Source organism: Microtus oregoni, unplaced genomic scaffold (assembly GCF_018167655.1).
Source record: "Microtus oregoni isolate MIOR12 unplaced genomic scaffold, Mior012 000066F_ref0000041, whole genome shotgun sequence".
Lineage (NCBI taxonomy): Eukaryota > Metazoa > Chordata > Mammalia > Rodentia > Cricetidae > Microtus > Microtus oregoni.
Window position 1 is genome coordinate 7,360,046 of NW_024543952.1, and position 18,625 is coordinate 7,378,670.

Consider the following 18,625-nt stretch of genomic DNA (forward strand, 5'->3'; position numbering starts at 1 on the left):
GAGCACCCAGCACCCTGAGCACTGAGCACACAGCACCCTGAGTACTGAGCACCCTGAGTACTGAGCACCGATCACCCTGAGCACTGAGCACCCAGCACCCTGAGTACTGAGCACCCAGCACCGTGAGCACTGAGCACCCAGCACCCTGAGCACTGAGCACCCAGCACCCTGAGTACTGAGCACCCAGCACCCTGAGTACTGAGTACCCAGCACCTTGAGCACTGAGCACCCAGCACCCTGAGTACTGAGCACCGAGCACCCTGAGTACTCAGCACCCAGCACCCTGAGTACTGAGCACCCAGCACCCTGAGCACTGAGCACCCAGCACCCTGAGTACTGAGCACCCAGCACCCTGAGTACTGAGCAACCAGCACCCAGAGCACTGAGCACCCAGCACCCCGAGCACGGAGCACCCTGAGTACTGAGCACCCAGCACCCTGAGTACTGAGCACCGAGCTCCCCGAGCACTGAGCACCCTGAGTACTGAGCACCCAGCACCCCGATCACTGAGCACCCAGCACCCTGAGCACTGAGCACCCAGCACCCTGAGCACTGAGCACCCAGCACCCTGAGTACTGAGCACCCAGCACGCTGAGTACTGAGCACCCAGCACCCCGAGCACTGAGCACCCAGCACCCTGAGTACTGAGCACTGAGCACCGAGCACATCGAGCACTGAGCACCCAGCACCCTGTGTACTGAGCACTGAGCACCCTGAGTACTAAGCACCCAGCACCCTGAGTACTGAGCACCCAGGACCCTGAGCACTGAGCACCGAGCACCCCGATCACTGAGCACCCAGCACCCTGAGCACTCAGCACCCAGCACCCCGAGCACTAAGCACCCAGCACCCGGAGCACTGAGCACCCAGCACCTTGAGTACTGAGCACCGAGCACCTCGAGCACTAACCACGCAGCACCCTGAGTACTGAGCACCCAGCAACCTGAGCACTGAGCACCCAGAACCCTGAGCACTGAGCACCCAGCACCCTGAGCACGGAGCACGCAGCACCCTGAGTACTGAGCACCAAACACCCAGAGTACTGAGCACCCAGCACCCTGAGCACTGAGCACCCAGCACCCTGAGTACTGAGCACCCAGCACCCTGAGTACTGAACACCCAGCACCCTGAGCACTGAGCACTGAGCACCCTGAGCACTGAGTACTGAGCACTGAGCACCCTGAGCACTGAGCACCCAGCACCCCGAGTACTGAGCACCCAGCACCCCGAGCACTGAGCACCCAGTGCCCCGAGCACTGAGCACCCAGCACCCTGAGAACTGAGCACCCAGCACCCTGAGTACTGAGCACCCAGCACCCTGAGTACTGAGCACCCAGCACCCTGAGCACTGAGCACTGAGCACCCAGCACCTTGAGCACTGAGCACTGACCACCAAGCACCCCGAGCACTGAGCACCCAGCACCCCGAGCACTGAGCACCCAGCGCCCTGAGCACTGAGCACCCAGCACACTGAGCACTGAGCACCCAACCCCCTGAGTACTGAGCACCCAGCACCATGAGTACTGAGCACCCAGCACCCTGAGTACTGAGCACTCAGCACCCTGAGTACTGAGCACCGAGCACCCCGAGCACAGAGCACCCAGCACCCTGAGCACTGAGCACCCTGAGGACTGAGCACCCAGCACCCTGAGCACTGAGCACCCAGCACCCTGAGAACTGAGCACCGATCACCCCGAGCACTGAGCACCCACCACCCTGAGTAATGAGCACCCAGCACCCTGAGCACTGAGCACCCAGCACCCTGAGTACTGAGCACCCTGAGTACTGAGCACCGATCACCCTGAGCACTGAGCACCCAGCACCCTGAGTACTGAGCACCCAGCACCCTGAGCACTGAGCACCCAGCACCCTGAGCACTGAGCACCCAGCACCCTGAGTACTGAGCACCCAGCACCCTGAGTACTGAGTACCCAGCACCCTGAGCACTGAGCACACAGCACCCTGAGTACTGAGCACCGAGCACCCTGAGTACTGAGCACCCAGCACCCTGAGTACTGAGCACCCAGCACCCTGAGCACTGAGCACCCAGCACCCTGAGTACTGAGCACCGAGCACCCTGAGTACTGAGCACCCAGCACCCAGAGCACTGAGCACCCAGCACCCCGAGCACGGAGCACCCAGGACCCCGAGCACTGAGTACTGAGCACCCAGCACCCTGAGTACTGATCACCGAGCTCCCCGAGCACTGAGCACCCTGAGTACTGAGCACCCAGCACCCCGATCACTGAGCACCCAGCACCCTGAGCACTGAGCACCCAGCACCCTGAGCACTGAGCACCCAGCACACTGAGTACTGAGCACCCAGCACGCTGAGTACTGAGCACCCAGCACCCCGAGCACTGAGCACCCAGCACCCTGAGCACTGAGCACTGAGCACCCAGCACCCCGAGCGCTGAGCACCCAGCACCCTGAGCACCCAGCACCCTGAGCACTGAGCACCCTGAGCACTGAGCACCATGAGCACTGAGCACTGAGCACCCAGCACCCTGAGTACTGAGCACCCAACACTCTGAGCACTGAGCACCCAGCACGCTGTGTACTGAGCACTGAGCACACAGCACCCTGAGTACTGAGCACCCAGCACCCCGAGAACTGAGCACCCAGTGCCCCGAGCACTGAGCCCCCAGCACCCTGAGTACTGAGCACCCAGCACGCCGAGCACTGAGCACCCAGCACCCCGAGAATGAGCACCCAGCACCCTGAGTACTGAGATCCGAGCACCCTGAGTACTGAGCACCCAGCACCCTGAGTACTGAGCCCCCAGCACCCTGAGTACTGAGCACCCAGCAACCCGAGCACTGAGCACCCAGCACCCTGAGAATGAGCACCCAGCACCATGAGTACTGAGCACCCAGCACCCTGAGTACTGAGCACTAAGCACCCAGAGCACTGAGCACCCAGCACCCAGAGCACTGAAAACCCAGCGCCCCGAGCACTGAGCACCCAGCACCCCGAGCACTGAGAACTGAGCACCCTGAGCACTGAGCACCCAGCACCCCGAGTACTGAGCACTGAGCACCCTGAGTACTGAGCAACAAGCACCCCGAGTACTGAGCACTGAGCACCCTGAATACTGAGCACCCAGCACCCTGAGAACTGAGCACCCAGCACCCTGAGTACTGAGCACTGAGAACACTGAGTACTGAGCACCGAGCACGCTGAGTACTGAGCACCCAGCACCCTGATCACTGAGCACGGAGCACCCCGAGGACTGAGCACCCAGCACCCTGAGCACTGAGCACCCAGCACCTTGAGTACTGAGCACCGAGCACCCCGAGCACTGAGCACCCAGCACCCTGAGTACTGAGCACCCAGCACCCTGAGCACTGAGCACCCAGCACCCTGAGCACTGAGCACGCAGCACCCCGAGCACTGAGCACCCAGCACCCTGAGTACTGAGCACAGAGCACCCTGAGCACTGAGCACCCAGCACACTGAGTACTGAGCACCCAGCACCCTGAGTACTGAGCAACCAGCACCCTGAGCACTGAGCACTGAGCACCCAGCACCCTGAGCACTGAGCACTGAGCACCCAGCACCACAGCCCTGAGCACCCAGCACCCTGAGCACTGAGCACCCAGCACCCTGAGCACTGAGCACCCAGCACCCTGAGCACCCAGCACCCTGAGTACTGAGCACCCAGCACCCTGAGTACTGAGCACCCAGCACCCTGAGTACTGAGCACTCAGCACCCTGAGTACTGAGCACCGAGCACCCCGAGCACTGAGCACCCAGCACCCTGAGCACTGAGCACCCGGAGGACTGAGCACCCAGCACCCTGATAACTGAGCACCGATCACCCTGAGCACTGAGCACCCAGCACACCGAGCACTGAGCACCCAGCACCCTGAGTACTGAGCACCCAGCACCCCGAGTACTGAGCACCCAGCACCCTGAGTACTGAGCACCAGCACCCCGAGCACTGAGCAACCAGCACCCTGTGTACTGAGCACCCTGAGTACTGAGCACTGAGCACCGAGCACCCTGAGTACTGAGCACCCTGAGGACTGAGCACCCAGCACCCTGAGCACTGAGCACTCAGCACCCTGAGTACTGAGCACTGATCACCCTGAGTACTGAGCACCCAGCACCCCGAGCACTGAGCACCCAGCACCCTGAGTACTGAGAACCTAGCACCCTGAGCACTGAGCACCGAGCACCCTGAGTACTGAACACCCAGCACCCTGAGCACTGAGCACTGAGCACCCAGCACCCTGAGCACTGAGCACTGAGCACCCAGCACACCGAGCGCTGAGCACTAAGCACCCTGAGCACCCAGCACCCTGAGCACTGAGCACCCTGAGCACTGAGCACCCTGAGCACTGAGCACTGAGCACCCAGCACCCTGAGTACTGAGCACCCAACACTCTGAGCACTGAGCACCCAGCACGCTGAGTACTGAGCACTGAGCACACAGCACCCTGAGTACTGAGCACCCAGCACCCCGAGCACTGAGCACCCAGTGCCCCGAGCACTGAGCACCCAGCACCCTGAGCACTGAGCACTGAGCACACTGAGCACTGAGCACCCAGCACCCCGAGTACTGAGCACTGAGCACCCTGAGTACTGAGCACCCAACACCCAGAGTACTGAGCACCCAGCACCCTGAGAACTGAGCACCCAGCACCCTGCGTACTGAGCACCCAGCACCCTGAGTACTGAGCACTGAGCACCCCGAGTACTGAGCACCCAGCACCCCGAGCGCTGAGCACCCAGCAACCTGAGTACTGAGAACAGATCACCCTGAGTACTGAGCAATCAGAACCCTGAGTACTGAGCCCCCAGCACCCTGAGTACTGAGCACCCAGCACCCCGAGCACTGAGCACCCAGCACCCCGAGAATGAGCACCCAGCAACCTGAGTACTGAGAACCGAGCACCCTGAGTACTGAGCACCCAGCACCCTGAGTACTGAGCCCCCAGCACCCTGAGTACTGAGCACCCAGCAACCCGAGCACTGAGCACCCAGCACCCTGAGAATGAGCACCCAGCACCATGAGTACTGAGCACCCAGCACCCTGAGTACTGAGCACTAAGCACCCAGAGCACTGAGCACCCAGCGCCCTGAGCACTGAGCACCCAGCACACTGAGCACTGAGCACCCAGCCCCCTGAGTACTGAGCACCCAGCACCATGAGTACTGAGCACCCAGCACCCTAAGTACTGAGCACTCAGCACCCTGAGTACAGAGCACCGAGCACCCCGAGCACAGAGCACCCAGCACCCTGCGCACTGAGCACCCTGAGGACTGAGCACCCAGGACCCTGAGCACTGAGCACCCAGCACCCTGAGTACTGTGCACCGATCACCCTGAGCACTGAGCACCCAGTACCCCGAGCACTGAGCACCCAGCACCCTGAGTACTGAGCACCCAGCACCCTGAGCACTGAGCACACAGCACCCTGAGTACTGAGCACCCTGAGTACTGAGCACCGATCACCCTGAGCACTGAGCACCCAGCACCCTGAGTACTGAGCACCCAGCACCGTGAGCACTGAGCACCCAGCACCCTGAGCACTGAGCACACAGCACCCTGAGTACTGAGCACCCAGCACCCTGAGTACTGAGTACCCAGCACCTTGAGCACTGAGCACCCAGCACCCTGAGTACTGAGCACCGAGCACCCTGAGTACTCAGCACCCAGCACCCTGAGTACTGAGCACCCAGCACCCTGAGCACTGAGCACCCAGCACCCTAAGTACTGAGCACCCAGCACCCTGAGTACTGAGCACCCAGCACCCAGAGCACTGAGCACCCAGCACCCCGAGCACGGAGCACCCTGAGTACTGAGCACCCAGCACCCTGAGTACTGAGCACCGAGCTCCCCGAGCACTGAGCACCCTGAGTACTGAGCACCCAGCACACCGATCACTGAGCACCCAGCACCCTGAGCACTGAGCACCCAGCACCCTGAGCACTGAGCACCCAGCACCCTGAGTACTGAGCACCCAGCACGCTGAGTACTGAGCACCCAGCACCCCGAGCACTGAGCACCCAGCACCCTGAGTACTGAGCACTGAGCACCGAGCACCCCGAGCACTGAGCACCCAGCACCCTGTGTACTGAGCACTGAGCACCCTGAGTACTAAGCACCCAGCACCCTGAGTACTGAGCACCCAGGACCCTGAGCACTGAGCACCGAGCACCCCGAGCACTGAGCACCCAGCACCCTGAGCACTCAGCACCCAGCACCCCGAGCACTAAGCACCCAGCACCCGGAGCACTGAGCACCCAGCACCATGAGCACGGAGCACCGCGAGGACTGAGCACCCAGCACCCTGAGCACTGAGCACCCAGCAACCTGAGCACTGAGCACCCAGAACCCTGAGCACTGAGCACCCAGCACCCTGAGCACGGAGCACGCAGCACCCTGAGTACTGAGCACCAAACACCCAGAGTACTGAGCACCCAGCACCCTGAGCACTGAGCACCCAGCACCCTGAGTACTGAGCACCCAGCACCCTGAGTACTGAACACCCAGCACCCTGAGCACTGAGCACTGAGCACCCTGAGCACTGAGTACTGAGCACTGAGCACCCTGAGAACTGAGCACCCAGCACCCCGAGTACTGAGCACCCAGCACCCCGAGGACTGAGCACCCAGTGCCCCGAGCACTGAGCACCCAGCACCCTGAGAACTGAGCACCCAGCACCCTGAGTACTGAGCACCCAGCACCCTGAGTACTGAGCACCCAGCACCCTGAGCACTGAGCACTGAGCACCCAGCACCTTGAGCACTGAGCACTGACCACCAAAGCACCCCGAGCACTGAGCACCCAGCACCCCGAGCACTGAGCAACCAGCGCCCTGAGCACTGAGCACCCAGCACACTGAGCACTGAGCACCCAGCCCCCTGAGTACTGAGCACCCAGCACCATGAGTACTGAGCACCCAGCACCCTGAGTACTGAGCACTCAGCACCTTGAGCACTGAGCACCCTGAGGACTGAGCACCCAGCACCCTGAGCACTGAGCACCCAGCACCCTGAGAACTGAGCACCGATCACCCCGAGCACTGAGCACCCAGCACCCTGAGTAATGAGCACCCAGCACCCTGAGCACTGAGCACCCAGCACCCTGAGTACTGAGCACCCTGAGTACTGAGCACCGATCACCCTGAGCACTGAGCACCCAGCACCCTGAGTACTGAGCACCCAGCACCCTGAGCACTGAGCACCCAGCACCCTGAGCACTGAGCACCCAGCACCCTGAGTACTGAGCACCCAGCACCCTGAGTACTGAGTACCCAGCACCCTGAGCACTGAGCACACAGCACCCTGAGTACTGAGCAACGAGCACCCTGAGTACTGAGCACCCAGCACCCTGAGTACTGAGCACCCAGCACCCTGAGCACTGAGCACCCAGCACCCTGAGTACTGAGCACCGAGCACCCTGAGTACTGAGCACCCAGCACCCAGAGCACTGAGCACCCAGCACCCCGAGCACGGAGCACCCAGGACCCCGAGCACTGAGTACTGAGCACCCAGCACCCTGAGTACTGATCACCGAGCTCCCCGAGCACTGAGCACCCTGAGTACTGAGCACCCAGCACCCCGATCACTGAGCACCCAGCACCCTGAGCACTGAGCACCCAGCACCCTGAGTACTGAGCACCCAGCACGCTGAGTACTGAGCACCCAGCACCCCGAGCACTGAGCACCGAGCACCCTGAGCACTGAGCACTGAGCACCCAGCACCCTGAGTACTGAGCACCCAACACTCTGAGCACTGAGCACCCAGCACGCTGAGTACTGAGCACTGAGCACACAGCACCCTGAGTACTGAGCACCCAGCACCCCGAGAACTGAGCACCCAGTGCCCCGAGCACTGAGCACCCAGCACCCTGAGCACTGAGCACTGAGCACACTGAGCACTGAGCACCCAGCACCCCGAGTACTGAGCACTGAGCACCCTGAGTACTGAGCACCCAACACCCAGAGTACTGAGCACCCAGCACCCTAAGCACTGAGCACCCAGCACCCTGAGTACTGAGCACCCAGCACCCTGAGTACTGAACACCCAGCACCCTGAGCACTGAGCACTGAGCACCCTGAGCACTGAGTACTGAGCACTGAGCACCCTGAGCACTGAGCACCCAGCACCCCGAGTACTGAGCACCCAGCACCCCGAGCACTGAGCACCCAGTGCCCCGAGCACTGAGCACCCAGCACCCTGAGAACTGAGCACCCAGCACCCTGAGTACTGAGCACCCAGCACCCTGAGTACTGAGCACCCAGCACCCTGAGCACTGAGCACTGAGCACCCAGCACCTTGAGCACTGAGCACTGACCACCAAGCACCCCGAGCACTGAGCACCCAGCACCCCGAGCACTGAGCACCCAGCGCCCTGAGCACTGAGCACCCAGCACACTGAGTACTGAGCACCCAGCCCCCTGAGTACTGAGCACCCAGCACCATGAGTACTGAGCACCCAGCACCCTGAGTACTGAGCACTGAGCACCCTGAGCACTGAGCACCCTGAGGACTGAGCACCCAGCACCCTGAGCACTGAGCACCCAGCACCCTGAGAACTGAGCACCGATCACCCCGAGCACTGAGCACCCAGCACCCTGAGTAATGAGCACCCAGCACCCTGAGCACTGAGCACCCAGCACCCTGAGTACTGAGCACCCTGAGTACTGAGCAACGATCACCCTGAGCACTGAGCACCCAGCACCCTGAGTACTGAGCACCCAGCACCCTGAGCACTGAGCACCCAGCACCCTGAGCACTGAGCACCCAGCACCCTGAGTACTGAGCACCCAGCACCCTGAGTACTGAGTACCCAGCACCCTGAGCACTGAGCACACAGCACCCTGAGTACTGAGCACCGAGCACCCTGAGTACTGAGCACCCAGCACCCTGAGTACTGAGCACCCAGCACCCTGAGCACTGAGCACCCAGCACCCTGAGTACTGAGCACCGAGCACCCTGAGTACTGAGCACCCAGCACCCAGAGCACTGAGCACCCAGCACCCCGAGCACGGAGCACCCAGGACCCCGAGCACTGAGTACTGAGCACCCAGCACCCTGAGTACTGATCACCGAGCTCCCCGAGCACTGAGCACCCTGAGTACTGAGCACCCAGCACCCCGATCACTGACCACCCAGCACCCTGAGCACTGAGCACCCAGCACCCTGAGCACTGATCACCCAGCACACTGAGTACTGAGCACCCAGCACGCTGAGTACTGAGCACCCAGCACCCCGAGCACTGAGCACCCAGCACCCTGAGCACTGAGCACTGAGCACCCAGCACCCCGAGCGCTGAGCACCCAGCACCCTGAGCACCCAGCACCCTGAGCACTGAGCACCCTGAGCACTGAGCACCATGAGCACTGAGCACTGAGCACCCAGCACCCTGAGTACTGAGCACCCAACACTCTGAGCACTGAGCACCCAGCACGCTGAGTACTGAGCACTGAGCACACAGCACCCTGAGTACTGAGCACCCAGCACCCCGAGAACTGAGCACCCAGTTCCCCGAGCACTGAGCACCCAGCACCCTGAGCACTGAGCACTGAGCACACTGAGCACTGAGCACCCAGCACCCCGAGTACTGAGCACTGAGCACCCTGAGTACTGAGCACCCAACACCCAGAGTACTGAGCACCCAGCACCCTGAGAACTGAGCACCCAGCACCCTGAGTACTGAGCACCCAGCACCCTGAGTACTGAGCACTGAGCACCCCGAGTACTGAGCACCCAGCACCCCGAGCACTGAGCACCCAGCAACCTGAGTACTGAGAACAGATCACCCTGAGTACCGAGCACCCAGAACCCTGAGTACTGAGCCCCCAGCACCCTGAGTACTGAGCACCCAGCACCCCGAGCACTGAGCACCCAGCACCCCGAGAATGAGCACCCAGCACCCTGAGTACTGAGAACCGAGCACCCTGAGTACTGAGCACCCAGCACCCTGAGTACTGAGCCCCCAGCACCCTGAGTACTGAGCACCCAGCAACCCGAGCACTGAGCACCCAGCACCCTGAGAATGAGCACCCAGCACCATGAGTACTGAGCACCCAGCACCCTGAGTACTGAGCACTAAGCACCCAGAGCACTGAGCACCCAGCACCCCGAGCACTGAGCACCCAGCGCCCCGAGCACTGAGAACTGAGCACCCTGAGCACTGAGCACCCAGCACCCCGAGTACTGAGAACTGAGCACCCTGAGTACTGAGCAACAAGCACCCCGAGTACTGAGCACTGAGCACCCTGAGTACTGAGCACCCAGCACACTGAGAACTGAGCACCCAGCACCCTGAGTACTGAGCACTGAGAACCCTGAGTACTGAGCACCGAGCACCCTGAGTACTGAGCACCCAGCACCCTGATCACTGAGCACGGAGCACCCCGAGGAATGAGCACCCAGCACCCTGAGCACTGAGCACCCAGCACCTTGAGTACTGAGCACCGAGCACCCCGAGCACTGAGCACCCAGCACCCTGAGTACTGAGCACCCAGCACCCTGAGCACTGAGCACCCAGCACCATGAGCACTGAGCACGCAGCACCCCGAGAACTGAGCACCCAGCACCCTGAGTACTGAGCACAGAGCACCCTGAGCACTGAGCACCCAGCACACTGAGTACTGAGCACCCAGCACGCTGAGTACTGAGCAACCAGAACCCTGAGCACTGAGCACTGAGCACCCAGCACCCTCAGCACTGAGCACTGAGCACCCAGCACCACAGCCCTGAGCACCCAGCACCCCGAGCACTGAGCACCCTGAGCACTGAGCACCATGAGCACTGAGCACTGAGCACCCAGCACCCTGAGTACTGAGCACCCAACACTCTGAGCACTGAGCACCCAGCACGCTGAGTACTGAGCACTGAGCACACAGCACCCTGAGTACTGAGCACCCAGCACCCCGAGAACTGAGCACCCAGTGCCCCGAGCACTGAGCACCCAGCACCCTGAGCACTGAGCACTGAGCACACTGAGCACTGAGCACCCAGCACCCCGAGTACTGAGCACTGAGCACCCTGAGTACTGAGCACCCAACACCCAGAGTACTGAGCACCCAGCACCCTAAGCACTGAGCACCCAGCACCCTGAGTACTGAGCACCCAGCACCCTGAGTACTGAACACCCAGCACCCTGAGCACTGAGCACTGAGAACCCTGAGCACTGAGTACTGAGCACTGAGCACCCTGAGCACTGAGCACCCAGCACCCCGAGTACTGAGCACCCAGCACCCCGAGCACTGAGCACCCAGTGCCCCGAGCACTGAGCACCCAGCACCCTGAGAACTGAGCACCCAGCACCCTGAGTACTGAGCACCCAGCACCCTGAGTACTGAGCACCCAGCACCCTGAGCACTGAGCACTGAGCACCCAGCACCTTGAGCACTGAGCACTGACCACCAAGCACCCCGAGCACTGAGCACCCAGCACCCCGAGCACTGAGCACCCAGCGCCCTGAGCACTGAGCACCCAGCACACTGAGTACTGAGCACCCAGCCCCCTGAGTACTGAGCACCCAGCACCATGAGTACTGAGCACCCAGCACCCTGAGTACTGAGCACTGAGCACCCTGAGCACTGAGCACCCTGAGGACTGAGCACCCAGCACCCTGAGCACTGAGCACCCAGCACCCTGAGAACTGAGCACCGATCACCCCGAGCACTGAGCACCCAGCACCCTGAGTAATGAGCACCCAGCACCCTGAGCACTGAGCACCCAGCACCCTGAGTACTGAGCACCCTGAGTACTGAGCAACGATCACCCTGAGCACTGAGCACCCACCACCCTGAGTACTGAGCACCCAGCACCCTGAGCACTGAGCACCCAGCACCCTGAGCACTGAGCACCCAGCACCCTGAGTACTGAGCACCCAGCACCCTGAGTACTGAGTACCCAGCACCCTGAGCACTGAGCACACAGCACCCTGAGTACTGAGCACCGAGCACCCTGAGTACTGAGCACCCAGCACCCTGAGTACTGAGCACCCAGCACCCTGAGCACTGAGCACCCAGCACCCTGAGTACTGAGCACCGAGCACCCTGAGTACTGAGCACCCAGCACCCAGAGCACTGAGCACCCAGCACCCCGAGCACGGAGCACCCAGGACCCCGAGCACTGAGTACTGAGCACCCAGCACCCTGAGTACTGATCACCGAGCTCCCCGAGCACTGAGCACCCTGAGTACTGAGCACCCAGCACCCCGATCACTGACCACCCAGCACCCTGAGCACTGAGCACCCAGCACCCTGAGCACTGATCACCCAGCACACTGAGTACTGAGCACCCAGCACGCTGAGTACTGAGCACCCAGCACCCCGAGCACTGAGCACCCAGCACCCTGAGCACTGAGCACTGAGCACCCAGCACCCCGAGCGCTGAGCACCCAGCACCCTGAGCACCCAGCACCCTGAGCACTGAGCACCCTGAGCACTGAGTACTGAGCACCCAACACTCTGAGCACTGAGCACCCAGCACGCTGAGTACTGAGCACTGAGCACACAGCACCCTGAGTACTGAGCACCCAACACTCTGAGCACTGAGCACCCAGCACGCTGAGTACTGAGCACTGAGCACACAGCACCCTGAGTACTGAGCACCCAGCACCCCGAGAACTGAGCACCCAGTTCCCCGAGCACTGAGCACCCAGCACCCTGAGCACTGAGCACTGAGCACACTGAGCACTGAGCACCCAGCACCCCGAGTACTGAGCACTGAGCACCCTGAGTACTGAGCACCCAACACCCAGAGTACTGAGCACCCAGCACCCTGAGAACTGAGCACCCAGCACCCTGAGTACTGAGCACCCAGCACCCTGAGTACTGAGCACTGAGCACCCCGAGTACTGAGCACCCAGCACCCCGAGCACTGAGCACCCAGCAACCTGAGTACTGAGAACAGATCACCCTGAGTACCGAGCACCCAGAACCCTGAGTACTGAGCCCCCAGCACCCTGAGTACTGAGCACCCAGCACCCCGAGCACTGAGCACCCAGCACCCCGAGAATGAGCACCCAGCACCCTGAGTACTGAGAACCGAGCACCCTGAGTACTGAGCACCCAGCACCCTGAGTACTGAGCCCCCAGCACCCTGAGTACTGAGCACCCAGCAACCCGAGCACTGAGCACCCAGCACCCTGAGAATGAGCACCCAGCACCATGAGTACTGAGCACCCAGCACCCTGAGTACTGAGCACTAAGCACCCAGAGCACTGAGCACCCAGCACCCCGAGCACTGAGCACCCAGCGCCCCGAGCACTGAGAACTGAGCACCCTGAGCACTGAGCACCCAGCACCCCGAGTACTGAGAACTGAGCACCCTGAGTACTGAGCAACAAGCACCCCGAGTACTGAGCACTGAGCACCCTGAGTACTGAGCACCCAGCACACTGAGAACTGAGCACCCAGCACCCTGAGTACTGAGCACTGAGAACCCTGAGTACTGAGCACCGAGCACCCTGAGTACTGAGCACCCAGCACCCTGATCACTGAGCACGGAGCACCCCGAGGAATGAGCACCCAGCACCCTGAGCACTGAGCACCCAGCACCTTGAGTACTGAGCACCGAGCACCCCGAGCACTGAGCACCCAGCACCCTGAGTACTGAGCACCCAGCACCCTGAGCACTGAGCACCCAGCACCATGAGCACTGAGCACGCAGCACCCCGAGAACTGAGCACCCAGCACCCTGAGTACTGAGCACAGAGCACCCTGAGCACTGAGCACCCAGCACACTGAGTACTGAGCACCCAGCACCCTGAGTACTGAGCAACCAGAACCCTGAGCACTGAGCACTGAGCACCCAGCACCCTCAGCACTGAGCACTGAGCACCCAGCACCACAGCCCTGAGCACCCAGCACCCCGAGCACTGAGCCCCCAGCACCCTGAGCACTGAGCACCCAGCACCCTGAGCACCCAGCACCCTGAGTACTGAGCACCCAGCACCCTGAGTACTGAGCACCCAGCACCCTGAGTACTGAGCAACCAGCACCCTGAGTACTGAGCACCGAGCACCCCGAGCACTGAGCACCCAGCACCCTGAGCACTGAGCACCCGGGGGACTGAGCACCCAGCACCCTGAGCACTGAGCACCAATCACCCTGAGCACTGAGCACCCACCACACCGAGCACTGAGCACCCAGCACCCTGAGTACTGAGCACCCAGCACCCCGAGTACTGAGCACCCAGCACCCTGAGTACTGAGCACCCAGCACCCCGAGCACTGAGCACCCAGCACCCTGAGTACTGAGCACCCTGAGTACTGAGCACTGAGCACCGAGCACCCTGAGTACTGAGCACCCTGAGGACTGAGCACCCAGCACCCTGAGCACTGAGCACCCAGCACCCTGAGTACCGAGCACTGATCACCCTGAGCACTGAGCACCCAGCACCCCGAGCACTGAGCACCCAGCACCCTGAGTACTGAGCACCTAGCACCCTGAGCACTGAGCACCGAGCACCCTGAGTACTGAACACCCAGCACCCTGAGCCCTGAGCACTGAGCACCCAGCACCCTGAGCACTGAGCACTGAGCACCCAGCACCCCGAGCACTGAGCACCCAGCACCCTGAGCACCCAGCACCCTGAGCACTGAGCACCCTGAGCACTGAGCACCCTGAGCACTGAACACTGAGCACCCAGCACCCTGAGTACTGAGCACCCAACACTCTGAGCACTGAGCACCCAGCACGCTGAGTACTGAGCACTGAGCACACAGCACCCTGAGTACTGAGCACCCAGCACCCTGAGCACTGAGCACCCAGCGCCCCGAGCACTGAGCACCCAGCACCCAGCGCCCCGAGCACTGAGCACCCAGCACCCTGAGCACTGACCACCCAGCACCCCGAGCACTGAGCACCCAGCACCCCGAGCACTGAGCACCCAGCGCCCTGAGCACTGAGCACCCAGCACACTGAGCACTGAGCACCCAGCCCCCTGAGTACTGAGCACCCAGCACCATGAGTACTGAGCACCCAGCACCCTAAGTACTGAGCACTCAGCACCCTGAGTACAGAGCACCGAGCACCCCGAGCACAGAGCACCCAGCACCCTGAGCACTGAGCACCCTGAGGACTGAGCACCCAGGACCCTGAGCACTGAGCACCCAGCACCCTGAGTACTGAGCACCGATCACCCTGAGCACTGAGCACCCAGCACCCCGAGCACTGAGCACCCAGCACCCTGAGTACTGAGCACCCAGCACCCTGAGCACTGAGCACCCAGCACCCCGAGCACGGAGCACCCAGGACCCCGAGCACTGAGTACTGAGCACCCAGCACCATGAGCACTGAGCACCCAGCACCCTGAGTACTGAGCACCCAGCACCCTGAGTAGTGAGTACCCAGCACCCTGAGCACTGAGCACCCAGCACCCTGAGTACTGAGCACCGAGCACCCTGAGTACTGAGCACCCAGCACCCTGAGTACTGAGCACCCAGCACCCTGAGCACTGAGCACCCAGCACCCTGAGTACTGAGCACCCAGCACCCTGAGTACTGAGCACCCAGCACCCAGAGCACTGAGCACCCAGCACCCCGAGCACGGAGCACCCAGGACCCCGAGCACTGAGTACTGAGCACCCAGCACCCTGAGTACTGAGCACCGAGCTCCCCAAGCACTGAGCACCCTGAGTACTGAGCACCCAGCACCCCGATCACTGAGCACCCAGCACCCTGAGCACTGAGCACCCAGCACCCGGAGCACTGAGCACCCAGCACCATGAGCACGGAGCACCCCGAGGACTGAGCACCCAGCACCCTGAGCACTGACCACCCAGCACCTTGAGTACTGAGCACCGAGCACCTCGAGCACTAACCACCCAGCACCCTGAGTACTGAGCACCCAGCAACCTGAGCACTGAGCACCCAGAACCCTGAGCACTGAGCACCCAGCACCCTGAGCACTGAGCACCCAGCACCCTGAGTACTGAGCACCCAGCCCCCTGAGAACTGAACACCCAGCAACCTGAGCACTGAGCACCCAGCACCATGAGCACAGAGCACCCCGAGGACTGAGCACCCAGCACCCTGAGCACTGAGCACCCAGCACCTTCAGTACTGAGCACCGAGCACCTCGAGCACTAAGCACCCAGCACCCTGAGTACTGAGCACCCAGCACCCTGAGCACTGAGCACCCAGAAACCTGACCACTGAGCACCCAGCACCCTGAGCACGGAGCACCCAGCACCCTGAGTACTGACCACCCAACACCCAGAGTACTGAGCACCCAGCACCCTGAGCACTGAGTACTGAGCACTGAGCACCCTGAGCACTGAGCACCCAGCACCCCGAGTACTGAGCACCCAGCACCCCGAGCACTGAGCACCCAGCGCCCTGAGCACTGAGCACCCAGCACCCCGAGCACTGAGCACTGAGCACCCTGAGCACTGAGCACCCAGCACCACGAGTACTGAGCACCGAGCACCCTGAGTACTGAGCACCAAGCACCCCGAGTACTGAGCACTGAGCACCCTGAGTACTGAGCACCCAGCACACTGAGCACTGAGCACCGAGCACCCTGAGTACTGAGCACTGAGACCCCTGAGTACTGAGCACCGAGCACCCTGAGTACTGAGCACCCAGCACCCTGATCACTGAGCACGAAGCACCCCGAGGACTGAGCACCCAGCACCCTGAGCACTGAGCACCCAGCACCTTGAGTACTGAGCACCGAGCACAACGAGCACTGAGCAACCAGCACCCTGAGTACTGAGCACCCAGCACCCTGAGTACTGAGCACAGAGCACCCTGAGCACTGAGCACTGAGCACCCAGCACCCTGAGCACTGAGCAACCAGCACCACAGCCCTGAGCACCCAGCACCCCGAGCACTGAGCACCCAGCACCCTGAGCACTGAGCACCCAGCAACCTGAGTACTGAGCAACCAGCAACCTGAGTACTGAGCACCCAGCACCCTGAGTACTGAGCACTCAGCACCCTGAGTACTGAGCACCGAGCACACCGAGCAATGAGCACCCAGCACCCTGAGCACTGAGCACCCGGAGGACTGAGCACCCAGCACCCTGAGCACTGAGCACCGATCACCCTGAGCAGTGAGCACCCAGCACCCCGAGCACTGAGCACCCAGCACCCTGAGTACTGAGCACCCAGCACCCCGAGTACTGAGCACCCAGCACCCTGAGTACTGAGCACCCAGCACCCCGAGCACTGAGCACCCAGCACCCTGAGTACTGAGCACCCTGATTACTGAGCACTGAGCACCGAGCATCCTGAGTACTGAGCACCCAGCACGCCGAGCACTGAGCACCCAGCACCCTGAGCACTGAGCACCCAGCACCCTGAGCACTGAGCACCCAGCACCCTGAGTACTGAGCACCCAGCACCCTGAGCACTGAGCACCCAGCACCCTGAGTACTGAGCACCCAGCACCACCCTCAGCACTGAGCACCCAGCACCCCGAGCACTGAGCACCCAGCACCCTGAGCACTGAGCACCCAGCACCCCGAGTACTGAGCACCCTTCACCCCGAGTACTGAGCACCGAGCACCCCGAGCACTGAGCACCCAGCACCCTGAGTACTGAGCACCCAGCACCCTGAGTACTGAGCACTGAGCACCCCGAGCACTGAGCACCCAGCACCCCGAGCACTGAGCAGCCACCAACCTGAGTACTGAGAACAGATCACCCTGAGTACTGAGCACCCAGCACCCTGAGTACTGAGCCCCCAGCACCCTGAGTACTGAGCACCCAGCACCCCGAGCACTGAGCACCCAGCACCCCGAGAATGAGCACCCAGCACCCTGAGTACTGAGAACCGAGCACCCCGATACTGAGCACCCAGCACCCTGAGTACTGAGCCCACAGCACCCTGAGTACTGAGCACCCAGCAACCCGAGCACTGAGCACCCAGCACCCTGAGAATGAGCACCCAGCACCATGAGTACTGAGCACCCAGCACCCTGAGTACTGAGCACTAAGCACCCAGAGCACTGAGCACCCAGCACCCCGAGCACGGAGCACCCAGGACCCCGAGCACTGAGAACTGAGCACCCAGCACCCTGAGTACTGAGCAACGAGATCCCCGAGCACTCAGCACACTGAGTACTGAGCACCCAGCACCCTGAGCACTGAGCACCCAGCACCCTGAGCACTGAGCACCCAGCACCATGAGCACGGAGCACCCCGAGGACTGAGCACCCAGCACCCTGAGCACTGAGCACCCAGCACCTTGAGTACTGAGCACCGAGCACCTCGAGCACTAAGCACCCAGCACCCTGAGTACTGAGCACCCAGCACCCTGAGCACTGAGCACCCAGAACCCTGAGCACTGAGCACCCAGCACCCTGAGCACGGAGCACCCAGCACCCTGAGTACTGAGCACCCAACACCCAGAGTACTGAGCACCCAGCACCCTGAGCACTGAGCACCCAGCACCCTGAGTACTGAGCACCCAGCACCCTGAGTACTGAACACCCAGCACCCTGAGCACTGAGCACTGAGCACCCTGAGCACTGAGTACTGAGCACCCTGAGTACTGAGCACTGAGCACCGAGCACCCTGAGTACTGAGCACCCTGAGGACTGAGCACCCAGCACCCTGAGCACTGAGCACCCAGCACCCTGAGTACCGAGCACTGATCACCCTGAGCACTGAGCACCCAGCACCCCGAGCACTGAGCACCCA